The sequence below is a fragment of the Panthera onca genome, chromosome D1, assembly GCF_046562875.1.
Source record: "Panthera onca isolate mPanOnc1 chromosome D1, mPanOnc1 haplotype 2, whole genome shotgun sequence".
Lineage (NCBI taxonomy): Eukaryota > Metazoa > Chordata > Mammalia > Carnivora > Felidae > Panthera > Panthera onca.
In genome coordinates this window covers 97,976,547-97,994,847 of record NC_138348.1, presented here as the reverse complement: position 1 = coordinate 97,994,847, position 18,301 = coordinate 97,976,547, and the positions used below count along the sequence as shown (strand labels likewise).

Genomic DNA, 18,301 nt, shown 5'->3' with positions numbered 1-18,301 from the left:
GAAGGGATTTGTCCAAATTCACATAGAGAGTGGCAGAGTGGGGACTCTATCCCAAGCGTCCGGACCTTGGTCTGGTGCTGGTCCTGAATCACCCCCCAGCAACCTCCAGGCTGTGCAGGGTGGCACTGTATGTGTATGGGGGGCAGCCCTCTCTCTCTCTCTCTCTCTCTCTCTCTCTTTCTCACGGCATTGTGGGAGGGCAGGGAGCTTGTCTGCTTGGGGTGGAATCAGGGTCATGGGAGGGGTCTTGGAGGTCAGTACTAGCTGCTTCTTTTTTTTAATTTTTAAAAATGTTTATTTAAGAGAGAGACAGACAGACAGACAGAGTGTGAGTAGGGAAGGGGCAGAGAGAGAGAGAGGGAGACACAGAATCCAAAGCAGGCTCCTGGCTCTAAGATGTCAGCACAGACCCCGATGAGGGGGGCTCAAACCCATGGACCGCGAGATCATGACCTGAGCCGAAGTCGGACACTTAACCGACCGAGCCACCCAGGCGCCCCAGTACAAGCCGCTTCTTAACCCAGAAGGCACTGGGCAGGAGCAAAGGCTCATGGATAGAATGACATGGTGATTTAAGTGTTACCGGAGGAAGGGATTCCTACAGTCTGTTCTCTCCTCTCTCATATCAGTCTCTGGAGCGACCCAGTGCTCTGGAAACAGCTCGAAATTCCCAGGGTGACCTCTGCCTGGGCTCCCCCTTCCTCGAATCCACCAGAGCACCGCTTGGAGCCTGACTCTAGCCTCATGAGACTAATTCCCGTCTGTTTTTCTCTCCTCTCTCTGCTGTATTTCCCTCCCTCTCGTCTTCTTCCCCCTCCGCTGCAGGGACAGAGGAGGGAGGGCACAAGCACCACGCACTAAATTCTCATTTTCTTTCAAGAAAAAATTATGATTATTGAAGATTTAATCTTTGAGTCTAAAAATACCTCCATGCAAATGCCTCTGTTCCCCCAATCCTCTTTCCTCCCCTCCCGTTATCGTTCCCTTTGTTAATCGGGCCCGGTGAGAGTTGCACTGGGGGCAGGTGTGGACGCCCCTGGTATCTCCACGGCACAGCCAAGAAGTGGGGGGCCTGGAGGGTTGTGGGGAGGTGCGGTCAGCGCGAGTGAGGCTGCAGGAGAGGGGTGCTGGGGTCTGTGATGTGCACTGCTTGCTCTAGTCCTTGTGTGCTGCGGGTGGGGCAGTGAACCAGCCTCAGCCTCTCCCTCGGAGAGGGAATCGGTGAGCAGTTTCCAAAAACACCGAAGCTCTGAGGCAGACTTCTCCCTCTTCCCGGCGAATGTGTGATTTGGAGCCTATTGATTCCATTTGCCAGAGCATTTTCCTTAAATATTTTTTGAGTCTAATGCACACCGTCCGTGCGCCCGTAATGGCTCTAGCTAGCCTTGTTTTGCTGCGAAACCAATAAAGCAATTTGGACGAGCTGAAATTGAACTCAGAGGCATCAGGAGAGGGTAGCTGGAGATGTGGGCAGGGAGAGAGGAATGGGCTCGAGGTAGAGGAAGGGCCAGGAAGGGGGGGAGAGGCAGGACTGAGGATACAGACGGAGGATCCCCTGTGGATACAGATAGATGGGCAAGAACGGAAAAGTGGAAAGAAATTAGACAAGGAAGGGGATAAGGAAACACAGCAGGGAAAGAGGGAGAAAGGAAGGCAGAGGAAAGATGAAAAAAGGTATTATGACCAGCTTGCAATTTTGTGTGACCTTGGGGACTGGGTGAGTTAAGTCCACGGATGACTCAAATTACTGCGGAGTTTCCAGTTCTAATCTCTTCCGGCTCTCAGGCAACCTTTCATGAAAAAGCAAAATGGGCATGTGTTGGACAGTGCTGTCTGCTCCTCCTGCATCCGGTCACCCCTCTCTCACTGTGTAGAGCCTGTCACTCGGGTAGGACAGAACTCCTGAGTTGGTAGGGACCAACTGGCTTAAGCCAGCCACAGTCTTCCTGCCCCCACCCCCACCCCAGGATTGGCTGAGGAACAGGCATGCCACCCAGGACCACGCCCATCAATGCATAGCATTCTCCTGGCCTTGGTGATTGGCTCAAGGGCTATCTTGTCATTGAAGTGGGTCCAATCAGAGAGAAAGTTGGAAGTTTCCTTAAAAAGTAGGGTAGAGAAAGCCTTTTATCTCCTCCTGGTTTATGAAAAAGGAAGCATGGCACCCCAGAGCTGTTGGCAACCATTTCACCACCATGAAGGGATTCAGTCTGGGAATGAAGCTGCTGTATTAGGAGGGCAGAGTGGAAGGAATCCCAAAGATGGACATCCCATGGGCCATCACAAACCTCTGGATCAAACTCGCCCTGGAGCCAACATTTCCTCTGGACACTCCAATTACCCGAGCCCGTAGCTCCTTATTGGTTAAGTGACTTTGAGCTGGATTGTCTGTTACATAGAGTTGAAGGTATGCTAACCAATGTAACAACTGAATTTGATCCCTTCTGTTCTTCCAACTCATGAAAAGAATAGAGACTCCACCTCCTGGATGATCAGGTCCTTCCTACTCAGCAAGGGAAACACATCCTCTCCTGATGAGCCCTAAGAGCAGCTTTCGGCTGCAAGTACAGGTTCCCCAGCTTGGCAACCCAGACTCACCTTCCACTGCCTCCCTCTGTGTCCCCCACTGCTAGCCAGACTCAGCCCCTCGCCATTCTCTGAGCGTGCCCACACCTCTCCTTATCTGCACGCGTGCTTTTAGATGTCCTCTTTGCTTACAACACCCCCTCTCACTTTGATCTGTTGGTGTGTCACTCATTTTTCAAGCCCTGCTTCTGGGCCACCCATAGAGCCTTCCCTGACTTTAACAAACCACTGGACCCATTCCTGGTAAGGCTGCAGTTATTTGTACATTGACCTCGTTCCCCTGCTGGGTCATAGAACCGTTGGCTGCCCGGGACCCTGGGATGTCGCGGGCCGCAGAGATTCACCACTTCTCCATGGAGATGCACACCAGCGATGGGGTTCACCTGTACAGTGTGGTTGGTTCCAAGATTATTTTTAAAAATCTGGCTTGGAGAGCTGTCGCCCCTCACCTTTCTTTTATACTCAGGAAAACGCAGAAGGAAAGGAATGACTTGGACCAAAGAGGTCATCGCATGGCTTTTTAAAGACCTTAGTAAACCGTGGTCTTGGCCGCCTCGTCTGTAGAGATAAAACGCTCTTCTACATTTATGAAGCAACTCTTTACATTTTAAGAACAAAGCTTGGAGGTCTGCGCGTGCACAGAGTTTAGCAAGGGGTGCGGTGGGGAGACATACAAGAGGGACCTCCCTGCCCCATAGGAGGGAGACAAGGAAGGCTCTCTGGGCTCTGTAGGAGGGGTGCAGGGAGCCGTGAACATCCCCCATTCTCCACGTCACTCTCCCTGGGGTCAAATCCAGAGCAGGATGGGTGATGGAGAGATGTTCCTGAGAAAGTGTGGGGAGCCTGAAAATACCAGGGTTCATGCCCTGCTTTCCAAGTGCAGCCTGAGGAGAGGACCAGCCTTCCAGAGTCTGGCTGCAGCTTCCGTCCAGGGAGGTGTCCGGGGTGGGTCTGAGTCAGTGCTCCCGGTTGGGCGCCTTGCATCCGGTAGAGGGTCTCAAAGCAGGGCGTTGCAGAAGTGCAGAAAGGATTGATGGTAGAAGGTCTGAGGTCGGGATGAGGTGGCCACATGCCTAGAGGTCATGGCAGCGGCCTGGGCCTTCATCGGGGAGTGCAGCTGGGATGTCAGGAAAGGTCAGGTGGGGCCAGGGGACACTTGGTTGAAACCAAGGACAGGTGGCCTGGAGGTTATCTCACAAGGCTGGCAATGACCCAGAGGACAGCAGGTATGTACCAGGAGCCCCTCCCCCAAAGGCATCTAAGGAAGGAGGATGGAATGTGGAGGCTCTTTGAAGCAAAAGAAATGGTTCTAACAGGGGCTTTGATTCTTGATGGACTATTTAAAAGAGAAAGTTTTAAAGACTTTATTTTTTTATTATCTGTTTAATGTTTATTGATGTAAACATTTTTAATTTTATTTAATTTTTAATTTTGGATGTTTATTTTTGAGAGAGACAGAGCGCACACGGGGGAGGGGCAGAGAGAGGGGGAGACACAGAATCCAAGGCAGGCTCCAGGCTCTGAGCTGTCAGCACAGAGCCTGGCTCGGAGCTTGAACTTGTGAACTGCGATGTCATGACCTGAGCCGAAGTCGGGCGCTCAACCGACTGAGCCACCCAGGCGCCCCTTAAAAGAGACAGTGTTTAGTGTTAAAAGTAGTTACTACTTCCTGGTATATTGATCTCTTCTACCGCCCCTCCGTCTCACCCCCCACCCCCCAGCCCTCCAACTACCAACAAGAATGGAGACGTGGATCAAGAAGCGATTGGGGAGGAGTAACAAAGTTACTTGGTTTTGCCCATTGAGTTGTTGTTATAAACACCACACTTTACTGCCGTAATCACAGTTTTGGGAAGAGATATGCAAGAGAAAGTCGGGGTGCTCAGGGAATGTGTGTTGAGAGATCTGACCTAGTTTGGGACATCAGAGAGGGCTGCCTGGAGGAGGTGTGACTGCCCGAAATTAAAAGTGAAACTCCGGGGCCGGGGGTTTGGTAGGAGTTAGTGGGTTGCAAAAGGAGGGCAGTGCTCCAGGAAGCGGGTGTCCCTGGCTTCTTCACCCCATGTGAGGGCTCCACCACTCCCCTGGGGCCGGCTGCCTTAGTCAGTTGTCTCCGCCTCCTGGCCACAGCCTGGAGAAACGGGCTGTCTCCCAAAGACCCAGGGGCCTGCTTGAAGGCCCTTTGCCAGAAAGGCGCGCAGGTGCAGAGAGAGCCTAGGTCTGAGCCTCTGGCCAAGCAGCCTGACCGCTTGTCCTCCTGGAGACTTTGGCCCCAGCGTCTCAGCCGGCCACAGCCCCCAGCACCCTGAGAGGGCTCCCGGGTGCCTTTGCTTTCTGAGCAGGGCCGGGGCCGGGCACCTCGCAGCCTCCACACCCCCTCTGCCAGTCCATATGCAGGGCTGCTCAGCCGGGAGCCGGTGCGTGGTGTTGGCTGCTCCGCTTAATGGTCAGGGAAGGAGGCAATCGTGTACCCATCTGCCAGCTGGGAGCTTGTGTGGAGGAAACCCATTAGTGGCCGCTGCTCAGGTGCCAGCCTCAATTAGCCCGAATAGGAACAAAAGGCAGCAGGCAGAGTGGAGCTAAGGCTTCCTTTCCACGGCCCCGGGGGGATAGATAGCGATTTGGGGTGGGGGGGCGGTCCGTGAACGAGACAAAGAGAAAGGCAGGTATTCAGTCTTCTCCTTGCTCCTGGTTTGAAGGGAAATGTTCTAGATCAGAATCAAAACCACAGGACAGGAAGTTCTCTTTCACTAAAAGCATCTGGACCGAGGCTGAGAGCAAATGGACTGTCGTTAAAGAGGTTAGAGGAGGGCTTACCAGGAAGCTGATTCTCAGAACGGTAGGGTAGGGGTGGGGTGGGAAGATGGCTGAGGCCTCAAACCTTCAGGGGCCAGTCCTGCTAGTGAGCCTGGCTGGGAGAGCAGGGGGGAGGGAGTTCTGGAGAGGGAGCCGCCATGCTGATGCCTCGTGTAGGGTGTGTGGGAGTCAAAGCCATGGCCCAGGCTTTCCTGGAAGAACAGAGACCCCTAAACAGACCTTCCAGAGCCCCGTGGGCACGTTAGAAACAGCAGGCCGGGTCCTGGCTGCTGGGGACTAATTTCCCCCTAGATTAGCATCCTTTTCAGGATGCCTACCCCTCATAGAAGGTCCAGGGACAGGGCTGCCAGACAAAACGTAGGATGCCTGGTTAAATGGGAATTGAAGATAAGCAATAAATAATTGCTTAATGTAAGTCTATCCCAGCAATGTGTGGGACAGACTTATACTCAACCATTATTCATCCTTTATCTGAAATTCAAATCCCACTGGGTTTTTTGTGTTTCTATTTGCCAGATCTGGCAGACTTTTCAGGGGTTTTGCGTGTTTGGTTGGTTTTTTTTTTCCAGAGAGTGATGTGAGGGTCTGCACCCAGTCTTAGGGAAGCAGACAACAGTGTTCTGACTCCCAGTTCTCTCCCTGGGCCTATCCTGGGGGCATGTGGACTGTGGGATGTAACCCAGGACCCTGGCCATGGTCAGTGTGGGGAAATGGCTTCATCAGCTATATGTTCTGAGCTCAGGCTGGCAAAGGAGGTTTGGGGGGAGGAGACGCTGAGGCAGGAGTAGGGGAGAGGCCCAGGCCCCTTCCCCAACCCGGCAGAAAGGGAGTCAGAGCACCTTTTGGATTCCTCTGGCTCCTTGCTGGGCGGCTCTCCCCTCCATTAGCTGGTCTGGCCTCCCTGAGTCGGAGAGAGAGGAGGTATTATTCCCAATCAGACTCCTTTTTACTCTGATGAGGGGAACACTCAGCATCTCTCACTGGGCTCTTATAAGCTCTTATAAGCAGTGGCGTTGGCCTTCCTGGCATGGGGGCCCTGGCCTCCAGCCTCTAAATCTTACTTCCTGGAAGCCCGGGAGCCTTGTGGAGCAAGAGTGAGACAGGATAAAAGGAAACATCAATATTCCAGTGCTCTGCCCCTGACACATTTCGAATGGGGAGCTGAGTGTTTCTGAGTACCCTGGCTGGGGCACTCTGGAAACTTGTTCTTTCTCCTTGGCCCCCCATCTCCCTAGGGCAAAGGCTGCAATTCATGAAAATAGGCCGCGGGGCTGGAGACATGGGGTTGGAGTCGGGCAGCTCCTCATCAGGCCTCTGGAGGAGACCCCTCAAGAGGGCTGATGATGCCAGGAAATCACAGACCTGCAGAGTTCATTATACATCCTGTCGGGGTCTGCCCCAGACGCACTTAAACACATGTCTCTCCCTGGGCCGGTTCGTGCTCTGGGCTCTGGCCCATCTGGTTTTAAATGAACAAAACGATGGGACCGCAGAATCTTCCTTGGGAGAAGATTCTGGAGGCAAACCGCCCTCAGCAGGATAGGTTTGCTCCTGACCGCCAGCAGCCACTCTTTGTGATTTTCTTTCTTTTTTTTTTTTTTTTTTGGATCCTACATATCCTTTCCTGTCCCCAACCTGGATAAGCCTCCGCTGCCTCTGGGCCAATTCCTAATCCCCAATTTCCTCCAAACTGCTAAAAATGGATGTCTTTTGCTGCAATTGTTTGAGGTTAGCTACACTTGGCTCCGGGGCCGCCCCTGCCCCTTCCACCCCACCTCCCTCAGCCCTCCGACCCCGGGCCTGTGGATGTTTCGGGTTTCCTGGGTGTGTCTGCCGTTCCCCTGGACTGCAAGTTCTCCCTGGAACAGACCAGCCGCTTCCTTCCTTTTCCCTTTGTGCTCACCACACGGCTCCTTTCTCAGAGGGCGTTTGTCGTTCCTACAAGATGTCTTACGGTCTTTTGATTTGACAGTCTTTCTTCAGTGCATGCCCTCAGCTCCACTTTCTGCCCATTTCCATATCCTAACTCAAATGGCCAGGTTGCTCCAGGCAGCCCCGGGGAGTATCACTCATTCATCGTGACCACACGTTCTCCGAGAACCAGCCGATTGGAGGGGCCCTAGGTTTATCGACACTCAGGGTGGATCTGGATGGAACAGAGAAGTCAAATTCTAGCGGCCACCCCCACCCTCGTGTTACCGATCCTGGGGCATCAGCCTAAACTGGGTGCTACTGGAAATGCGTGCGCTACACAGAGCTTAACGGACTGAGCCACCCAGGCGCCCCGGGCTACACAGAACCGTCTGGAGCTGACAAGTACACCCTGCAGGCAGTAGAAGCCCATGGCCACATACACTGATCAGCTGCTTGGGTCTCGGGTGAGGCCTCAAAAGGGTATGTTCAAGCAGCAACTGCTGACCGATCCCTCGGTCACCTTTTGGGGAGGATGCCCAATTAGCTGCTGGCCTCTGGCTTTGCTATGTGGGGATGGAGTGTGCATTTGGGGCGGGAGCTAGAGGAGAGGCCAGGCCGTGCCCTGGCCTTAGCTCTCAGCTCCTCCCCCGTGCAGCCCTTGCCGTTACCTCTAAGTGCGTCAGGAGCACATATCAGTTCGAATGAGTGACAAATGATGACTGCCTGGGGCACCTGCAGATTTCTGCAGATCTCTGGGGATTCCAGTGCCCCACTTCCTTACTGTGTAATCTCGGGCACCCCTTTTTCCTCTGTTGTCTCTGCTAGGTCCAGGAGTCAGGCAGGCTTCAAGAGAAAATCCTCCCGTGCCTGGACACCCTCACCCGCCTGCCCCCCCCGCCCCGAGACATGCCCCCACGCATGCCTCCCTCCCAGCCAGCCACAGCAGCCCCCAAGAGCCGCCTGCCAGTGCTGCTCTCCCCAGGTCCTTGTAACCCTCTCCGGTTAAGGGCAGTGGGTGCCCTGGGGCCCTCATGAGGTCTCTCTGGAAGCATGGGACGTGGTGGCCCGTCCCTCCACTTAAAACCTCTTGTTGAATAAACGTGTCTTTTGATTCTCTTCTTCCTTCTGTGGCTGGACTCTCTCTTCTTGACTGTACTGTCTATCCCTTGTGAGCTCCAAGCATCAGACATCGTTTTATACCAATTTACTCATTTATTTATTCATTTGGCAGACAACCGAGGGTCACCGACGATGGGCACGTCCTCTTCTGGGGCCCGGCTGTAATGGTGAGCAGACCCCGGCTCTCACAGAGCTTACGTCTAGTGCGCGGGTGCGTGGGAGGAGTGTGGGAGGCGTGCAAGGAGCAAACTGATGTGCGCGAAAAACGCGGATCGCCAACAGCATTAAAATGCGGCAGCGCGATAGGCTGCCGAGCGGCTGCTGTCGAGGGTGCTCGGGGAGGCCTCTCCACCGAGTGACCCTCCCATGGAGAGCCACAGGGCGAGAAGGGTGAAACCTGCGGCCGTCAGGGCGCAGGAGGTTCTGAGACCAGAGACCGGCAAGTTCCAAGGCTCGGAGTGGGGAGCTGGGGAGGCCGTCAGAGAAGCAGAGAGAAGGCCAGAGTGGAGCAGGGCAAGGGGGCGGCAGGGAGGTGTGCTGAGCAGGGGGTGCTCACACAGAGCTTTGCAAGCCGGGCGAGGGGTGGGCATTTGATCCTGGTGGGGAAGAAGAGGCACTGGAGGGTTTGCTGCTCTGTAGAAACGGGGTCTGGTCACTGCGGGGCGGGCAACGTGCTGTGGGAAACGGGGAGCGGGCAGGAGCGGGAAGGAAGCAGGCTGCTTCTGGAGAGACAGCCAAGGGGCTCCGAGCAGGTGGAGAGGAGAGGGCACCCGGGCCTGCCTGGCGTGGAGACAGGGCCCGCCGGCTGACCTGGATGGCCTGGATGGCCTGGAGGTCGCGCAGGGGAGGGAAGATTTGGGATTTGCCGTAAGTCACAGGACAAGTGGCTAGGCCACTTGTGAGCCCAGAGGAGGGAGGGGGAGGCAGGCTGTTTCCGAGGGAGGGGTGTGGCCTCAGTCTATCTTCACCCTGAAAACTGGACGCACCTCCAGCCTGTCGCTTCATCCTCGCCATGCCCCTGACCTCCGCATTCGTCTCTCCAGCCACCCCTGGCCTTCTTGAAGCGCCTTGTCCACAAGACCCTCAAGTTCAACCTCCAGTGGCGGAGCAGGAAATCAGTTTGGGATCCACCTTCACTTCCTCCATCTGACCCCCCTTCCCACACCCAGGGAGTCCCCGCCTCCTGTCTATTTGAGCATCTAAGTGCTCCTGGGTTTTGAGCCCACTCCCCAGCTGCCCCGCCCACTCCTACCAATTCCCTTGCGGGGCCGCAGGCCAAGGGATTTCTTTTTTTTCAGAGCACAAGCCTGACCATGCCATTTTCCTTCTCAAAACTCATCAATGACTCTCCTTGACCTTCAGGACGGAGTCCAAACTCTTCAGATTCCCTGCCCCATGCCTGGCTCTCCATCCCCACTCCTCACCTCGCTTGTGGCCCACCGTGCCCCAGCCAAGCCCAGCTACACAAGTAACCTAAGCCAGCTGCCTTGTGCCTGCCGGACTTCGCCCAGGACCACGGTCCTTCCCCGGAGCTCTCCTCAACTAACTGTACGCCTCCCTCGTGTTCCCATCCTATCTGCCTTTCAGCAATAAGCTCAGTTAAGAACCCCTTTTTCTGGTTTATGTTTATTTATTTTTCGAGCGGGGGGAGGGGCAGAGACAGAGGGAGACACAGAATCCGAAGCAGGCTCCAGGCTCTGAGCTGTCAGCACAGAGCCCGACGTGGGGCTCGAACCCATGAACCGTGAGATGATGACCTGAGCCGAAGTCGGACGCTCAACCGACTGAGCCACCCAGGCACCCCAGGACCCCCTTCTTAGAAGCCTTCCTGAAGCCTCCTCACCCTATCCTAGGGAAAACCCAGCCCTGGGATAAGCTGAATGCGCCCCAAATCATGCACTAGAAGGGCTCTGGCTCCTACGTCACCGACCTCAGGTAACGGGGCGGGTAGAAACCCCTACTTCTCTTCCGCCTCCCCGGGCTCTCCACCATTCAATCAGCCAGCGAGGCTGACTAATTCTGACCCCTAAGTTCGTTCCAGGCAGCTTCTGTTTGTATTTTATAGATGAGGAAACTTGTTCTGCCCGCTGACACTTTCCACGGGTGCACACGCCCCCCACGGTCATGAAGTAATGATTTGCGCAGTTGAAAGATGTCTGCTTCCCTTTCTCGACTGAAGGTTGGGGAGAGCAGGACTGTGTCTGCCTGGGGGGCCGCATGTCTCAGGCACCCAGGAGCGCCTGAACGCGTACGCAGGCATGCTGTGTTTTCTGGATGAGCACGCGTGCCTTTCACAGGCTTGTTGCATCTCTGAGTCCCTTAACGCTCCAGCCTCCTGCTTGTCCTCCTGCCTCTCTCCCCTCACCCAGTTACCGGTCTCTTAATGCTTCAGCATCAGCCTAAATACCCCCTCCTCCGGGCCGTCCTCCTTGACTTTCCAGTTAAGTCAGCTCTGGTTATACGCACCACAGCACTGTATAATTTTCCGTCCTTGCCCTTACCTGAGAGGACTTGTAAATACCCCCTTCTCTGACTGTTTGCTCACGTCTGTCTTCACTAGGCTCTGAGCTTCATGAGTCCGGGCACTGTGAGTGTTTGGTCACCCTGTGCTCTCAATGCCTGGCACAGTGCCTGGAGCACGGCAGGTGCTGAATAAATATTTGGTGAGCGAGTGGACAATCGAGAATAACGGATGAGGAAGGGCTTTGAAAACTGTAAAGTTCTGGGGCGCCTGGGTGGCTTAGTCGGTGAAGCACCTGACTCTTGATTTCGGCTCGGGTCACGGTCTCACAGTTAGTGAGTTGGGGCCCCGCATCAGGCTCTGTGCTCACAGTGTGGAGCTGCTTGGGATTCTCTGTCTCCCTCTCTCTCCGTCCTTCCCCTGCTCTCTCTCTCTGACTCTCAAAAAATAAATAAATAAACATTAAAAAAAAAAGAAAACTCTAAAGTTCTACCGCTGTTTCCCAACCTTTCTTAGGTCCCCTGTCTATAACACTGGCCCTACATGGGGGTGATTCTTAAATTTGTAGGGATGGGAAAACATAGATGGCAGTCTCTTGGCAGGCAGGTGTAATTTAGACATGACCCAAAGTAAATCCGATACCTTCCCCTCCCTTGCACACACACATACAGAGCTGGGCACGCGTGCACACGCACACATCTGGGCTCTCTCTGTCACACCCAGAGGCATGGGATCTTTCCGGGTTTGTGTGGTGCTGTGTGGCAATATGTTCTGTACGTGTGTATTACTTTCTGCGGGCTGATCTTACATTGTCAGCTCCCAGAGAGAAGGAACTGGTGCCTACGAGAGTCTCTGTAAGGCTGTGAGTACTTAAAGGAAGTAGACACTGAATCCGTGACCAGCTAGTAAATTGCGTTCAAAGCCTTTTTCCGTGGAAGGCAGGCAGGGAGAGTATGGATGTTACCTTGGTAGCGGATGGGGGAAGTGTTCAAGGACTTCGGTCTCCGGAGGGATCACTCCAGGAAGGCCGAGCGGAGGAGGTGAATGCCCTCGGCACTCTCCACCTTGCCTCTGTGTGGGGCACAAGTGCAGATGTGGCTGCTGCTGCGTCCCCCTCCCTGCAGTCCTGACGTTGGACGATCCCTCGACATCGCGGCTCCGTTTCCCTTCCTTCCAGAGCTGGAACTCGTCCAGCGGCCTCCCCAGCAGATTTCACACCGTCAGCATCAGAAAGGGGCTCGAACACTGAGGTTGTTCCCCAACTCAGCGTGAACTCTTCCAGAGATGGGGAGCTCACTACTTTGCAGGGCAGCCCCTCCCACTGGTGGCAGCTCGTGGTCATTTCTCCTTTTCCTGAGCCAGCCGTGCCTCCTGGCCACCAGCACGTCTCTCTGAGAACCTGCATCTGTCTCCCTCTTAGAGGAAGAAGGGGGTTACTCAGCGGGGTGGCCAGCAGCTGGAGGTGACTGTGTGCGGTGCCTCCCTCCCCACTCCCCACTCCCACAGTAGGGGGGTTCCTCCTCTGTGCTCCCTCAGGCCCCGCGGTCCCTCACCCAGCTATGACTTCCTTAAATGTGCGTCACCCAGAGGATGGGTACATTTGATGGCTGGGGAAAACGACTTTTTCTCTTATGCCTTTCAGAAAGTAAGTCATGATTGGTCTAAAAATAGCCTGTGGAAATCAGAAGAAACAAACACACGCACACAAAAATGATACTAAAAATCCAGAGTACCTAATTATAGGAGAAAGGAAATGGTTTGGCAGTGATGTTTTCATATTTTCTCTGAATCAAACATTGTGCAGGGAGAGTGAAATACATTAAGCATTGTTAATAAATTTTCCTACCCAGAGACTCAAAAATCCCTCTGTCAAGCTATTTACAACCTCCATGGGCATTCCTGAGTTTGTGGTATTTAGACTTGCTTGCCTCTCTGCTTTTTCCCCAGGCAGCCTCTGCTCACCACCATAAACCTCACAACACGCATAATCAATCAGGCAGCCTGTCACAGTTGCTCAGTCCAGACACTGAGCAAGCACCTTGGGTGAAGAAAGCTCCGTAGAGGGCACTGAGTAAAAATTATCGACTGGATGGTTCATGGGTCTATAGGAAAAAAAAAAAAAAAAAGGAGAGAGATCACTAGGAATCATCCTGGGTTCACCAAGCACAAGTCCAGCCCAAACAACCTCCTTTCTCCAGGCTGATCGGTTTTCTAGACTGGTAGATAGGGCGTGTGCTATGCACATCGCATATGTGGATTCCAGCAAGGCCTTTTGTAAAGACTTTGATGTAATCCTCGGGGACAAGATGGAAAACTGTGGATTAGACAGTAATAGAGTTAGATGGATTAGCAGGCAGAGTGCAAAGTGAGCCAACGACGGGGGGAAGCTGCCAGGAGAGCTAATGCAATCTTGGACGATATTAATCGAAGCACAGAGCCCAGAAGAGGGGAGATCGCGGCGTGTGCCTCTGTGCTTGGCAGTGGCCACACCACATCTGGAGCATCGCATTTCATCCTGGGAGCCATAGTTGAGCGAGGACGTTGACAAATGGGATGGCATTTGGAGCAGGGGGGCGGGGATGCCCCAGGGCCTACCCGCTACGCCACGTGAGCGGTGGTTGAGGGAGCTGGGGACCTGGAACCTGGAAGACAGAACATCTAAGTGGGTCCTGACAGCTGTTTTCAAATATTTAAAGGTCTGCTGTGGAAGACAGAGCGGAAATATCGGATGCGGCGTCAGAAACACAGCACTTGACTGCGAGGCAGATGTCGGTTTGGTCCGTAGCACGTCGACAAGAAGGGCGCAACTCTGAGCCGTGAAAGGGGGTTTTCTGCGCTTGGCCGCCTGCATGGGTTTCCTTCCCCGGAGCAAGACCGGAATGTGGGGCTTGGTCTGTGTACCCTCTTCATTTCTCTGGCTCACCAAAAACACACCGAGCCCTGTGCCGAGCCTGGAGGAGGATGGACGGACACAGGGGTGCCTAGGACATTGGCCTTGCCCTCCAGGGCTTATGTTTGAGTCGGAGAGATCAACACAGAAACAGCTACTGTTCACACAAGGATTTCCCTGCAGTTTAGCGGGAGGAGCCTTCCCGTTCAGCTGCTAACTCGCTGTGTGACTGGGGCAGATTATAGTACTTCTCTGGGCTGCAGGTGGATCCTGGGTGGATCCTAGGGCTGGTCTTCTGCCTTTGCAGCGGGCGCTAAGCAGCCGGGAAATTTGTGTAAAAAGGCAGGCTTCCGCCCCACCGATGCAGTGGTTCCGGGGTGGCCAGGTGATTCCAATGCTGGGGGCGCACGGATCACTGACAAATACTGGCGGAATTAGGAAATAACGTGGCCCCTAGAGGAAGCGTCAGTTTTCTGCTGAGAGTTGGGCTGGAAGGGAGTCCAACCAGTAGGAGGCCGTGGCCCTGAGCGGGGGAGGAAGGAACGCCAGCCAGGCTTAGGGCAGTGAGAACCGGCACACGAGGACACAGAAGTGGCAAGTCTCGCCGTGTGGGACGAAGGGGGAGACACGTTCAGTCGACTCTCCGGGATAAAGCTTTATATTTGTTTCGCAGATAGACTGCCCTTGAGGCTTGGGATGGTGAGTGGCCACGGTCTCTGGACTGTAGCTTCTGACCACTGGCCTGGCAGCCTGAGGGTGTGCTGGGCCTGGTGTGCAGAGGGCGGTCCCTGCTCTTAAGCTCCCTGGAAGAGGGACAGGTGCGTGTCCCGCCCCCCCACCCCCGGAACCCAGAAATGGAGGCCCCTGGGGGAAAGGATCCTAGCCGCTAGGTGCTTGCCCATGGCAGATCCAGTGGTCTCCTCCCCCCTCCACTGCCCTTCTCCCTCTCTCCCCTCCGTGCCTTCTTCTCCTTCCTCCTCCAGGCAGCAGGGCCAGGGAAATAATGAGGTTGCCCAACTGGCGGTGCACACGCCATCAGGGTGTAGAATGAAGACGGATGACTGTAGCTAAGAGACAATTTGAAAAGGGATAAATACAGGCAACAAGTTATTCACCACAGCAATTTGTAAAGAGCGTTAAAAACCTGCAGATGGGTTGTTTCACATCATCTCCTTTTCCATTTGCAGGCTGACAGGCCCGTGTAAACGACAGTGATGGATGGCCTTGGGCCGGGCCCCTTAATCTACAGCTCTGCCATTGATTAGTTTGGCTCGCGCCGCACCCCGGGGTGGTGGACGTGACCTGTCTCCTAGAATCGAGGGCCTGAGCAGGGCAGTTGGACTTGGAGGGGACTCCATGGGGGAGAAGGCAGAGAGGCTGGCGAGAGGAGTGGGGGGTGTGGGTGGGGAGCAGGGAGGCCCCCGAGGGCTTGGCCCTGGAGACCTGGAGGTTGGCAGAGGGCAGCCGGAGGTTTCTGGGCTGTTCAGTGGATTTGAGGCAGAGGTAGGGGGTGAAAGAACAAGCAGAGGTCGGGAACCTGGAGTCCAGTCCTCCAGCCCAGCCTCCATCAGAGGCTGGGTCCCCTCACGGCCTCGTCGCACTGCCTGGAACTGACTGGTGATGAGCAGAGCTCTTTCATGAAGTGCTTTTGGACTCTGTATCCCGAGTGCCTAACTAAGTGCCTCTCTACGAATGAATCGGCAGGTAGCGTTTCCCTCTGTTGTAAGTGGGAGGCTGGAGATCCCACGGATGAGGGGTCGTAGTCGTCTCGGGTGGTGAAGGGTAGGCTGATCCCAGGCTGAGTTAGGATGTCCAAAGCGAACAGAGTGTAGGCAGAAGGCCCCTCGAGATGGTACAGAGGCAGGAAGGGCGCAGGCAGGCCTGCTGCTGTGGAGGGGATCAAAAGATTACAAGGCATCAAAGACTACAAATTTAGGGCAAGGTGAGAATGCGCGATTCCCCGCAGTGCCTAAGAAATTAGGGAAAGAAGAGAGATTTGGGGAAGGGCTGTGGCGCTCTGTTGGAAAAAGCATTAGGGCAGGATTTGGGGGGACTTTGGTCTTGCCTCTGCTCCCATATGACTCACCGTAGGGTGCGGGGCAATGGCGGGAGCCTCCCTGGGCTTCTGCATTCCGAATTTAAAAAGAGAGGTGCAGACAAGAGTAGCAGCTCATACCTGTAGTGTGTTTTGCCACGGGCAGAAGTGTTCTCGCGATCGCGGTCCCTTTTGATCCTCTTAATAACCCAGAGAGAGGCAGGAAGGCAAGCTTTGTTGTCCTCGTTTTAAAGCAGAACGAATTGAGGCTCAGAGAGGTTAAGTCACTTGGCCAAGGTCACACAGCTTACAAGCGTGAGCTCAGATTCAAGTCTCTGCCCCAGCCACACGGCATGGCTCCGTGGCATGTGGGACTTGTGCACTTTAGAGAGAAGCAGGCCTACTGAAGTGCACATCAGTCAGATTTTAAACAAACCCTCATCCAATTTTGAATCTTTAGAGCAAAATATGCTTTTCTAAAAACTGGGCAATCCTTGCCTGCTAGTCCAGGAGTCTGAGAGCCCCTGAGATCCCTCAGTTTTGCTGGAAGGATGATGAGAATACATATCAGGACTGGTTTCCTTAGAAACTGGCCGACCTCAGAATGAGGTCGGCCAGTTCTGGGGGCTGGCATCCTTCCTAACTGCTCTGGATCCAAAGCCTCACCATCCATGCAAGTCTGGTTCAGGTCCCACCTCCTCCCTGAAGGCCTCCTTGATAACCACACCACAAGGAGGACTCTGTCTGCTGGGTGCTCAGGGTGCGTGATCATATATTGCCTTTGTATCGCCAGTTTGGGCGGGGGGGGATATCTGCTGAGGAAATGGGGTTACCTTGTGGTTCTGTCGGAGAGAGCTGAAATCAAAGACCTTCTATAGTCCCCTGCCCTCCCCCAGGTGATGACCCCCCCGAGTGAGTCAGAATTAAGGAGTTGAGACCTATCTGGGCAGCTAAGTACCTGTCTGTCCTCGGACTGGCCACTTTGCTGGACGTGGGTCTATGGTTCTTGCCTGTAAATTCAGACGCGACGGTGATAGAGAAAGATGGCCCAGGTCAGGGCCTCCCAGCCCTGGCCATCCATCAGAACGCTTGTGGGACTTCTGAAATCACAGAAATCTGGGCCTGCTTTCAGCTCTACTGAATCAAAATCTCGGGGGAAGTGGCTCAGGCATCTGGACCTTTTCTTCCCAAGCTTCCCAGCTGATTGTGATGTCCAGCCAGGACTGGGCAACAATGACCTTCGCGGAAGATGGTAACAGCTGTCATGACCAGAGGCCTCACTGTATGCCAGGCACTGTGCTAAGCCCTGTGCTTACCTTACCACATTTAACCGACTACAACTTGGCTACTCCCTTCGGTCCCTAGGAAAAAGACTCCGAGGCAGGGATTAGTGCCCAGGAGGCTTTCTGGGGAGCACTCCCAGAGAACAACACCTGTAAGGCAGTGAGGGAAGAAGGATGGGGCAGGAGAAGAGGGTGACTGTGACGTACCTACAGTAAGACCCGAGCCACCCCCGGTGCTGAGGCCGAGATGGTCCTTCAGAGTGTTCTCGAGTGTAGGGAAGGGGGTTGTCCCTCTGTACCCCACATGGGCGAGTCTTTGGTTGCAGACTGCCTCTGGGGAAGGTACCTGACCTTGGCGGGGGACAGCTCCTTTCTGCCAAGGACGTTCCCGGCGAGGGACTCAGGCGCGGCCGTGAGCAGGTAGTGTCCAGGAGGCGGGAGGGACTGAAGGCCTGGTTCTGGCGGATGGAGTCCGGGCCGCCTCTGCTATCTTACAGTACCCATTTATGCGAGCAGAGACTCAGAGGTTGACTTGTCTGAGACCACGGTTTTGGTGTGGGATCCTAGGTCAACTCCAGATCGCAGTCTTTCCACATGGCTCAAAGTTACACAGTTACATTTAAAATATTTGCGTAAAATGTGGAACCTGAGCTCCATATCCCCGTCTCCCACCCAAACGCATGAACATACACACACACACACACACACACACACACACACACACACACAGAGCATACTGCAGGGAAGGCAGAAATCTCCCATCTTAGGCATGGCGGTCTGGAGAGATCAAATGACACGGTGGCAGCAAAATGAAGCCCGGGTCTGTGAGACTCAAAAGCTTTGCTCCACTATTAAATGTATCTTAATAAAGAGCATTTACCATGTTTGGCATCAAATGATTATTCGTTTACATTTTTCAGAGTAACGTGCTTTACCGTTCGGGCAATTGTCAGGCCAAAGTTAGGTCCTAAGGACCCCACTGGAAGCCAACAGTTCCTTTGTGCCCACCTGTCTCTTTCTTCCAGGGACCCCCTCCCCGTGCCCTGGTCTGAGGGGCAGCCACACCAGGCCGGTCGGGTTGGCAGCTAACTCAGGTGCCCTGATTTGGCTCTCAATGGCAGCTGCCCGGCACCCTGGTTCCTCCTTTGCCAGCAGGCCCGACTTGACTGGGTCTCAGCCCAAGATGGGGGGGGGAC

At 54.5% G+C, this 18,301-nt stretch overlaps 1 long non-coding RNA gene across 1 annotated transcript; it reads right to left on the bottom strand.

Moving 5' to 3' along the window:
* Nucleotides 1-14,894: 14,894 nt before the first annotated feature.
* On the bottom strand, nucleotides 14,895-17,297 carry LOC132662290 (uncharacterized). Its single transcript, XR_009602563.2, has 3 exons — nucleotides 16,781-17,297; nucleotides 15,964-16,064; nucleotides 14,895-15,674 (listed from the first exon to the last, which is right to left on the bottom strand). It is a non-coding gene; the product is annotated as an uncharacterized LOC132662290 (long non-coding RNA).
* Nucleotides 17,298-18,301: the final 1,004 nt, after the last annotated feature.